Here is a 12489-nt window from a genome sequence, read left to right as displayed (position 1 = left end):
GTTGACAAACAAAACATAACGGAATGAGCAATAATGACCAAACATCAAAAGTTTTGAAACCACATGGACCATTTATGAGATTTTTTGAACTTAGCGACTGAACGTTTGATTTTAGAAAAGCAAGGGGACAATTTATGATGTTTTTTATGAAAATATTTGGATAATTCAAGGATCTTGTACACAAAATTTCCAAAATATGAGATTTCGACCATATTGTTTGGGGTATCACGAAATCCGGTTTGGGATAATCCAAGAAAACCGATTTGGAAGTATACGCATATTCCAAATCCTTGGGTTTTGGCAGGAAAAAACTGGCTTTGTTCTTTGGACCCCGCGTAGGGGCGCTGCCTCTGAACTAGGGATGAAAGTGGGTCCAAACCCGGACCGGATGGACCCGGACCCGGAAAACCCGGAACCGGTTAACAAGATTTTATAGAACCGGAAACCGGACCGGTATATAGGAACCGGTTCTGGTTCGGTTCCGGGTATGGTTCCGGGTAAAGTGGGTCTAGAACCGGAAAACCCGGAAACATCAAAGTGGGTAGGTTGGAACCGGATAAAGTGGGTTTAGACCCGGAAAACCCGAAAAAACAGGAATTTTATGGTAATTACTTACTACTTAGTGGGTTGAACTTTGAAAATTTTCATATTGATATCCCGACTTTGGGGGGCTGTAACTTATTGAATACGAAACCACAATTAACAAAATTAGAGTCTAAAATCATGTACAAACTCTAAAATACACTCTGGAAAAACCCGTATGTCAATCCGAATTTAAACGAATGAGATATACTTGTGTTAATATTTTCATATAATACAAAGTACAAAAACAAATAGCTGAAAAGTTGAAAATTTTCAGTTTTGATATCCCGACTTCGGAGGACTGTAAATCATTGAATGTTAAACCAAAAATGACAAAATTATAGTCTAAACTCATGTACAAACTGTAAACTAGAAGTTGGAAAAAACCACATGTCAATCCGACTTCAAACGAATTAGATATGCATGTTTTAAAACTTTCACCGAATACAAAAAAACTAAAAAACTAAAAACTTTCAGCTTTGGTATCTCAACTTTTGAGGACTGTAAGTCAATGAATATAAAACTAAAAATGACAAATTTATAGTCTAGAATCGTGTACAAACTCTAAACTACATGTTGGAAAAAACCGTATGTCAATTGGAGTTGAAACGAATAAGATATGCATCTTGTAAACGTTTCACAAAAAGTGGTTCCGACCCTAAAAGTGGTTCCGGTTCCAAAAACCGGTTCCGAATTTTAGACCCGGTTTACCCGGACCCAATGGACCCAAACCCGGATTACCCAGAACCCGGATAAAGCCAATTTTTAAACCCGGAACTGGACCCGGTTCTATATATTCCGGTTCTAACGGGTCCGGTTCCGGTTCCGATCCGATTTTCCGGTTCTAAATCTCATCCCTACTCTGAACCCCTTGTTCAAGAGTACTGATAAGTAATCTTAATGTGCACTTCGCACCTATTGTCTCGGTATTTAACGAAATGAAACTACTTTGTGTCAAATAGAAACCTGGTCATACTAAATGCATTAATAACACTACAATAACAAATAATTTGTATATTCAAACATAACTAACCTTGAGTGAAAATATTAAATGAATAAGATTGACGTCTTGAGTTTATGTTGGTTGTACAATTTCTCTCAATATCAATTAAGATGAATCTTAGTTGTGTAAGAAATTTTTAATTGGAATGAGGGTCTTGATGGAATTTTCAACATGAAACTATCATTATAAATGCTAATAATCCTACATTAAAAATTAAGGGTGATAGCTGATAATATAACACGATACAATTAAAACAAAGTTACAAAAGTGGGAATCAGAATAACAATATATATTACTTGGATAGATTCAATGATCGTGTTCTGAAAACTTTCTAAAATCTGTAATTTGTCCATTTTACCTAGAGCACCCGAATTCAGGAGTGAGATAATCCAAGAATAGAACAAATTCGAATTACATACCTAATTTGAATTGAGAGACATAGAATACCTTTTGCTTGATGTGTTCTTGAGAGATAGACAGAAATCATAATGAATAAACTTTGAGTATATGTTTTGTAACCCATTTTATGGAACATGAAACATGTTCTTATACAAGAAGGAAAGGAAACTATTAGTAGTTACAAGCAGAACGCTTGCATCATCACGATATCATCAAGTGAGTTTTTGGCGGGAAAATGCATCGTTGGAGTCTTACCTGATATATAAATTTTTTTAGTTATTGGACATAACAACCGCCATGGGATCTACCCATTGTAACCCTGTACTCAGGGGCGATGCCCCTAGGCCCCCGTATCCCGAGCTCATATTAATCATTCTGAGTGTGCACCCCGACCTCCAATCTCGGTGAGTGAAATAGAATTCATCCTATCTCAATATTAATAAAAACTACAATAAAACATGTTGATAACAATAAAAGCACCAACCTTCACGACAAGAAACACGATTGAGATGAAAACTGAAATTCAAATATATGCTCATGTCGTGTTTGTGTCAAGTATAAAAAACACGATGTCGCGTCATTTCGTGTTGGTGTTCAAAATTCGACATGAAATTTGTAACACCTCAAATTTTAAATCAAAATTTTCATTTTTAATTTACCAAAATAAAGTTTCACAAACCAAGTCATCAAAAACATAAGTGTCTAAAACAAACATCATCACAAAATATCATAGTATCTCAAACTGTCCCAGTAACAAAACTCCCAGCGAGTGTGTACAATCAGACCTTCGCCTTCTCGCGGTCCTCAAAAGTATCTGAAACACATAAATTAACAATTGTAAGCACGAAGATTAGTGAGTTTCCCAAAATACCACCTACAACATAACATAACATAACATAAACAATTATTGCTTATTAGCAACCCTGAGGACTATCAGCAGTCCCAGTGGGCAAAAGCACGCTCTGTGGGTTATCAACAACCCTAGAGACTATCTGCAATTGCACTCACACATACACATAATAATGTAAGATATCAATTAGAACCAACTGGTCGACACAAATGCAACTATTCTACCACACATGTAAGAATAAGTGAGGAAACTCACCTGATACTAATGATAGATAAATCTCTCACCCAAATTGTCGGAACTAGATTCCGCTTAATCAACAAAATAATTAACCCTAATTAATAATCAAGGTCCATAACTCAACTCCCGAGTCCAAGCCCCGTAACTAAGTCGCTTAAGGGAAAAAGACCAGTTTGCCCTTCCCATGGTCCAAACCCTTAAATCCTAACCAAAGGTCAAAATTCAACAAAAGTCAACTGCCCAGCGCATACGTTAGGCGTACTCTCTCTTATGCGGGGTGTACAACTCGACCAGTGACCAACTGGGGATGGGACTGGCTATGCGGGGCGTAGCCAGGAGTACGTTCGACATACTCTGCCTGATATAACTTCATCAACTTTTATGTCTTAATCCGTTAAGGCACCAATCCCAATTTCAGATCTAACCTTCTCAGGGTGTCTTAACCCATAAATTCATTGACTTTAAGCCTTTGCATGGCTAGAAAGGACCCAATGCAACAAACTTTAACTTCCATCACACTCTAAGTCACTTTACTTATGCATGGGCCAAAGGAAATGATCAAGCAACCATTTTTATGGATCTACAAGACCTAAAATGCATGAAAGGACAGTTAATATTCTATAGAGTGCTCCAAACTCATAAAGGTCCAAACTTTAGGACAAAAAGCTCATGAAACTCATCCATGGAGATCAAAAAGGAAACTCATCAAGGTATAAACTTTATACCTGAAAAAGATGCACAATGAGAAGTAGTTTCTAGATCTACAAGCTTGCAAAGCAACTCCTCTTTCTTTTCTAGCCTTCGTCTTCAACAAATATGCACCAAAACCACTTAATAAGTTCCCAAACTCACACAAATAAGCTTAGACTCGATATTAGGGGTTTTGATGGAATGGTGGATGATAAGGAATATCCAAGGGAGGCATAAGGTGATTTAAATAGGGAGCAACCCTTAAAATTAGGGTTTAGAGACTGGGCTAGTACGCCCGGTGTACCACCCATCGTACTAGAAGGGCTTCAGCGATCTTTGATCTTACGAGTACATTGTGCATACCCTCATGTACACAAAACGTGAAACTTTTACCACAAGGGACCAATTATGCAACTCTGATAAAGTTAATGGCTAAAATGATAATACCTGATAATCGGATGTTACAAAATTGACATGATTTAGCATTTGTTTTTTTATGTTTGACGTGTTATGTATGCAGGGTCATGCCAATGGGTGGGGCAGCTTGGGCGACGACCCAGGGCCTCAAAATTTATAAGGCCTCATTTTTTATACCTGACTAGGTATGAAACCCGTATGTTATACGGGTTTGATAAAATAAAAATTAAATATAAAAGTTTAAACAAAATTTTATTTAAATTTGAAGTTTTAGATTTGAAATTTAAAATTTAAAATTTGAATTTAAAAGGAAACATATTAAATACTATATGAGTATTAATATTGTAATTTATTGGTTATTTTCAATTAAGGTAATTATTAATTGATATGTAAATATGATGTGTTCATTAAGAAAAGATTAAAAAAATAAGAAAATGACAAATGGAAAAAATATTTAATCAAAAATACCCAAAAATGACATGTGTCCAAGTTAATGAAAGAGTGACATGTGGAAAAATTATTTTTATTTATTAGAGAAGATTATGTTAGTATAAAAAAAACTTAATATATAGTAAATAGCTGATGCAGAAAAAGGAAAAAAATGGAGCTAAAACAAAATCAACAAAGAAGACTTAAGGAATGTGTGATTCTTCTAAAACAATCATCGCACTGGGCCTCTCACTACCATTGATTTCAGTTTTTTCATGCAACCTTCTGATTTCTGATTTCAATTTATGTTTTCTGGTTTTTTATTTCAATATTTCATAATACATCGATTATGATGATATGATTTCACACATCCTTAAAAAAAATCGATTTTGTATTTGTGTTAATATGAGTTCAGACAGTCTCAATGATTCTGATTTTGATTTCTGATTTGTGTTCATTTAATTTCTAATTTGTGTAAATTGTAAGATTTAGTTATTGTTCTTCACTTATTTCATATTAGTTTTTTTTAACTTCCAACCATATATTAAAGAGAGAACAAAAACTCTAGCAAGAAACTACAGAACAAAAAGAAATCATTACAAATTGTTTAAAGGGAATTGTAACAAAAAATTCCACCGGAAAACATGATTTCTAAATCTATTACTAACTCAAAGAAAAGAGAGCTCTCTAATAGAATAAAAATAATATATTTTCTAATCTGCCACCACCAAACACTTTATCATTACGAAACTGCCATAAGAACCATAACGTCGGGTAATACACCACATCAATAACTCTCCTCTTATTCACAGTCCCACACAAACTATCCACTTGCTTAAAGAGTTGTGTAATATAATCAAAAGGAATAAGGTGTGTTTCTAACCATTTAAATATTGCATTCCAATTTCTAGGGGCCACCTCACACCTAACAAAAAGATGAGCCAACTTTTCTTCTTCCAAATTACAAACCGGGCACAAAATACAAGGCATATCAATACCAAAATGTTAACTTTCCTTAGAATGAACAAATTCCACCTAGTATGTATCAACCCAAAAATAGCGGTAAAACTTTTCATTTTTAAATCATCAAAACATACATCAGGTGTCTCAAATTATCATAAAACAATGTATCAAAACATCATAGTAGAATAATCATTGATACATAAATCATAAATGGGATGTTGTGCGATCATGCCGACCCCTTCCTTTTCAAGCTGGAAGTACCTTAAAATATTGAACCATAAAACCCTGAGCACGAAGCTTAGTGAGTTTCCCAAAATTAAACATACCATACATACAATTGTCATGGGCTACCCCATGGTCTTTTCCCTGGAATGTCATGGGCTAAGCTTAAGGTCTTACAACCTGGGCTACCCCCATGGTCTTTTCTTGAAATGTCATAGGTTGTCCGCGTGATCTAACATCCAAGTGTCATGGGCTACGCCCATGATCTTTCATGCAATTTCAATGGCTACCCCATGGTCTTTCATACAAATGTCATGGGCTACCCCCAGGGTCTTCCATGCAAGTATCACAAAGACAACTAGCATCCTACACAATCCAGTAAGTCGACATTGGTGCCTTCGACCCACAAGTACGCTGAGAAGACTCACCTTTTAGACGATAATCAACTGCTACCGCTCTCACCGCCGAAAATACAGATGTTATACACCACCTATACAACCACATAAGGTAAACCCTTAACTCTCCTTCCAAAATTAGGAGTTTGACCAAAAGTTAACTCAAGCCAAAAAGTCAATAGTGAAAGTTAACTTCATACGACTGCCACGTCATGGCTATCCATTACTACGTCGTGGCCCCCAAACGACAAAACATACAATTGTTCCCCAGTCGCCATAACGTGGCAACCTAAGGCCATGCCATGGGCTTTGGGCTCTTAAAAGCTTAATGGGTTAAGTCGTTTCCTTCAATCCCAAGAGCTCCAAAGCTCGGATCTGATCCTTTTCTATGGTCTAGTTGGATGAAGTTTCCAACTTTATCCATTAAGACATTCCAAAAGATCAAGATCTCAAACCCTAGGTGCAAATAAAGGCAAAACATGACATGAGCTTAACCATTAAGCACTTAATCTCTAAAGTTCTTAGTCCATCAATTCCAGAAGAGTTTCCAACACCAAAATTAACCTAAAAGTTAGTGATTTATAGAAATGCATGACCAATGCATGTATTGAACTCATATTAGGCCAAAATAATGGTTATGACCAAAAATCTCATTCATAGATCAAAATTCAACCATACTTTAAATCCAAACCATCAGCCATTCCAAATGTCCTAGAGATTCATGAAGTTGCAAACTTTATGGGATCTCACCATCCCAACTAACATGAAAAAGAAGAATATGGAACAAAACTCAAGATCTAGCAACCTAACAACATAAAAGTTGAGTCTTGGACACTTATAGAGGTCCAGAAGTGTGCTAAGATGAGGAATGAAAACTTGCTTGTTGGATCTTGGCTCACTTCTTCCTTCTTCTTCTTCCAAAATCTTCCAAAAGCACCAAAAAGAACTTCAACAATGGAGGAAAGGGATTAGGGCTTCTTCATGGTTTAGGAGAATGATTGAGGTTGAGGGTGAGCAAACCCTAGCCTCCTCATTCCTTTAAATAGGGAGCAAAACTCAGAAAAATAGGTTTTAACTCACTAGTGGCGGCCATGCCGTGACCTATAACCTGCCATGCCATAACGGGTCAAAAAGAACTTTTCGACAAAAAATGTCTCACCACATCGTGGCCATCCATGACTACACCATGGCAACTCCAAACAACCAAACTATGAATAAATCAAATGTACCACAAGATTCGAATGTTACATAGTAGAAAGATTAACATTTCGAAGGATCCTTTTGTCAATCTATCTTCTGGTATCTGCAACAGAAAAATCTTCGTTTGCTCCTATAATCCATTGCCAACAATCCACCTTATCATGTTTACCTCTAACAAAGCAATTTTCAAGTCATTAAGCTGGGAAGATTCCTCATCACCACGAACCTCATGACGCCAACACCAATTCTAGTGAAGACTCAATTTACAATCGGAAATAGAACAATTATGAGCCAATTAAGATAGAAAAGATGAGGGAACCAAGAAGAAAAAGTTTGATTACCAAGCTAAACGCCATTCCAAAACTGAACTGTAGAGTCGCTACCTAAAATTCTCATAGCAACCGAACTAGGGATGATACCTTTATCTTCAAGACAGGCAAACAAAGCAAGGATCTTAGCAACCGAATGAAAAGGATACATCATAAGTTTAAAATAATAACATGTTGCCTAGAAAACATTTATATGTTATTGAGAAAAGCAAGAAAAAAACGAACTAGTACTATTACAAAAACAATAAAATGATAAATTTATAACAATGACCTCATTAAAAAAATAAAAACAAAAAAGTCATCTTCCTTTACCAAATTTTTTTATTATAAAGGTCTTTTTTTTGCATGGGCCTCATATTGGCTTGGATCGGCGCAATATATATGATAAATAAGGTTCTAAAAAGCTCGAAATGGATGACACCAAGGCTTGTATTTGATCTCATGTTTTAACAAAATTTCGTATTAAGTCATATACATATATTGAAATGAATAATACTAGAAAATATGTATAGAATTATTAGTTGTATATAAAATTGTCGTTTTAAGTCAAGCCCTACAAACGACATTGTTCGCCACGGCTTGTAAAAGCTTGAGGTTTGATATTGTCGTCAAGTCACGTTTAACGTTATATAGAACATTGATAATAAGTATTAATTAATTAAAGTAAAATTTTATTTTATGTTATTTTTGTCGTATCGTGTCGTGTTTGTCGTTGTTTAATTGATTAGTTTTTATGTTAGTTAAAAAAAACACAACATCATGTCGTGTCGTGTTCGTTTTAGATAAAAACATTCTTGACGCGTGTCGTATCAGACAAAATAAACGACACAATTGTCCAATTTGTCACCCATAATTAAAATGCATTAATGTTGGAGTTATGGTAGAAATTATAATCGGAAAACATATTAATGCTTGGAGTTACATGTCTTTTTTTTTTTTTTTTGAAAGAGCCAAAGCTCAGCTGAGTTACATGTCTTAAATGGTTTAGTAATGCTGTGAAGTTATACAACTTGTATGGCTTGAAGAAAATATTAGATCATGAAGGATCAAAAGTTATAACTTCAAATTTTGGATCCACTTTCGAGTGACAGAGCTTTATGTGATTCTATTACAATGAATCTTGAATATTGAAAGTTAAGGTTGTAAAAAGATAACTCGTTAATCATACGGTGGGAGTTCAAGAGGAAGTTTATTTATTTAATAAATAAACGAACATGAATACAAATTATCGTTCGTTCATTTACTAGGTGCAACACTTATGTATTACATGAGTTCATTTAAAATAAAAATTAAATATGAAATTCTAAACATTTGAGAAGTTTGAGTTTATAAGAAAAATATTAAATTGTTAAAATAATTTTTTTTTTAATTTAAACAAATAATTTAGATAAGATAAATAAATTACAAAAAAAAAACTAATTAGACATTAATTTAGAAAATTTAAAATTATAAGGAAAATCAGTTAATGAAATTGATATTCATTTATTATTATATTTATTGCAATTATTACATTTAAATATTATATAGAATTTAATATAATGGAAAAAAAATCATAAAATGACATGTAGAAAAAAAAACTAATTTAAAGTAACCATATAATGACATGTGACAAAATAAAAGAGAGTGTGACATGTGACAAAAAAATATATTTATTTATTAAAGTAGATGCTCGTGAACGTTCGTTTATGTTGTTCGGTTGCGTTCGTTTATATTTGTTCGTTTAAGTTTATTTATGTTCATATATGTTTAATTGTTTTTTAATATATTACTATATTATATGTTCGTTTATGTTAATATATGTTTGTTTATGTTTGTTCGTTTAGCATGTTCGCATGTTTACGGACATAAACAAATACACATAAAAAAAGTAATTTGTTAAATAGACAAAAATGAACAAAAAACTCGTTTGTCGTGTTTTTTTTTTGTTCGGCTAACTTAAACGATCGAATATATATCTATAGTCTATACCATGTCATAAGACTGCGCATCAGTATAAAATGTCTCTTCAACAGTAAAATGATCTTCAAGCTCGGGTCAAGTTGCGATATATTATTTTGATCTAACCTAATGCAATTTTATACTTGTTCATTAAGTTCCAAACTTGTTATTCGTATTCCAAAGGTTTTTGAATATCTGTGGTTTTAATGAGTAAAAGGTTTTTGAATCAAAGAAAGAAATGTTAATTCAAAAAGCATAATAAATTGATATAAAGTTAGTTTTTGGCAGTGAAAAGGTGATGCGTCCAGGTGTAGTCATGAGTCAACCGTATAGATAAGGCTTGCTACTGTGTTCACGTGGTATGCTTCTCAACTCCACGTGCGTTCAAATCTCAAAAAGCAGCCATTCCAGCGTCTTTAAAGGAAAGAAATTCATAAAAGACAATATATTTAATTTTATTACATCTTTTTATTTATGCTAATAAACTCCTCTCGATTTCTTTTTATAGTAATATAAACCTTATAAGTTTAACATATAAGATATCAGATATATTTGGTAAACTAGTAGGTAGCTTTATATTGAAAATTTGTTATTAAACTTTCCGATATAAATATTAAAACTAAAGCTAAACTCTCACAACAATTATTGAGGTGAATTTTGTATTATAAGTTTTCTTTTTTTTTTTTTTAAATAAAATTTTGAAACTCGTATTCTCGAACCAAATTTTTTCTTTAAATCTAAATTTTTATTTAAAAGTTAAAATCTAAAAACTATTACAAATTTTCAAAGTTTATTATGTAACATATCAATAATGACCAGCCCTACAATATGGGTTCATACCAGATCAACCTAGGGATGGCTCAACCAGTTTGGTGACTCTAAATGAATCAAAAATTTGAGATTCTTTGGCATTTACTATACTTAATGTTATCACAATGAGTTTTTAATAGCCTTGACCTTGAGAAACTCAAATTCATTCCAACTTCCAACAAAAATCGTTCTAAACCTAATTCAATGGTAATGTACTACAATTTTAAAGTTCAAACTAGACTACTAGAGCATTCACAAAAATCATAGCCACATCATAATTCATAAACGAGAAAAAAAAAACTTAACAGTTAATAAATGATCCACCATAGCAATTTTTTGGTTTGAAAATTGTTATACAAATAACACATCAAACATTAACCCTAATAGATAATCTAATAGACTGATAATCATATTCATATATTCAGATAATGGAAGGTCTGGAAACTGTTACAGATATAACATATCAAACATAATCCTAATAGATTAACTGAGAATCAGATTGACAGAGTATCAGAAGAAGAAGAAGAAGAAGAAGAAGAAGAAGAAGAAGAAGAAGAAGAAGAAGAAGAAGAAGAAGAAGAAGAAGAACAGTCGCTTGGTTATTAGAGGAAGAAAAATCAATTATCAAACATAAGAAGAATCGAGAATCAACTAATCAGATTATCAGAGGAAGAACCGAAGAAGAAGAACATATCAAAACTTAACATACAGTTTCATTGTTTCAATCGTATTACAGATTGGTAACGTTTGCTTCTTGCTTCTGCCGAGAATGGAGAATCGAAGAATGAGAAGCTGAGAAAGAAGATCGTAAGAACAACCCGCAGTCGCTTGGTTTTGATCATTTTTGTCGGTGGTATGTGGCGTGCACGATTCGAAGAACCAGTAATCGAGATTTGGGTTAAGTAGGACCCCTTAGAATTAGGGGCCCGAAGCCCATGCTTAGTTTTACATGAATTAAGGTCGGCCATTCATTAACCGTCTAGAAGCCTCATATATCTGTAGTGGCAGACTTATGTAGTGTCCGGGGAGTCCCAGACCACTATTCTGATTTCGTCCGTTAGTGTAATTTTTTTTTTAAATTTTTTCTATCAGGTACAACGTCTTGAAATAAGTGTCATTGTTATTTCAGATTTGTTTGAAAAAAAAATTGGGTGCCACCAACACTCAAACTTTCTGCGTCCGCCAACAACATATATCTGTGACCACATTTAGAATGTCAGACAAGACCTTTTAAGTCTTGAGTCATGACTCCAACCAACATCGTGGGGCCAACTTTTCGACCCCCAAAAAACTAACAGAACTTCAAGTAAAATAATTTGACTCTTTCACATATATGAATTAAGGAATCAAGAATACCAAGGTATGATACATTATAATATGTAGATATCATTGATAAACCTTATGTTTCAAACAAGACAATTTCAACTATTCACATTCTCACCTTGTTGCTATAATTTTCATACAAAACTCCAATTTTAGCTCGAGTAGAGGTTGAATGATTAGACATGATAATACATTACAACCAATTTTCATACAAAACTCCCATTTAGCTCAAGTGGAGGTTGAACGATGATTAGACATGAGAATGCATGACAACTAGTCGGAAAAAAAAACACTTTTAGAGAATGACTTTTTGTTGTGAAATATGTTATGAATGGTGTTTGTTTTGAATTATGTTATGATTTAAAGTGGTTTAAATAGATAGTGTATATGGTTGTGGGTGAGATATCTAATGAATTTGAATGGTTGGTGAAAGTTATAAAGAATTATGTAAGTATTGGTTTAACAATGAAATGTTAAATTGGGCTAAAATAATACATGAGAGTTGCATGGTGTTTTCATAAATTCAATTATGGAAAACTACCAAAGGGTCAATGGTCTAGCGGTATGGAGTGACCTTTTCATATGAGAGGTCAGAGGTTTAAGTCCCGGTGGAGACATAGGTGGTTATTTAAGAATAGATTAGTTAGTTTGTCGTTTCAAAAAAAAATTATGAAAAACTGTTCAAAATGTATATACCCCTAG

Source organism: Lactuca serriola, chromosome 4 (assembly GCF_051521515.1).
Source record: "Lactuca serriola cultivar US96UC23 chromosome 4, Lser_US96UC23_V15, whole genome shotgun sequence".
NCBI lineage: Eukaryota > Viridiplantae > Streptophyta > Magnoliopsida > Asterales > Asteraceae > Lactuca > Lactuca serriola.
Note: the sequence above shows the minus strand (reverse complement) of the source record.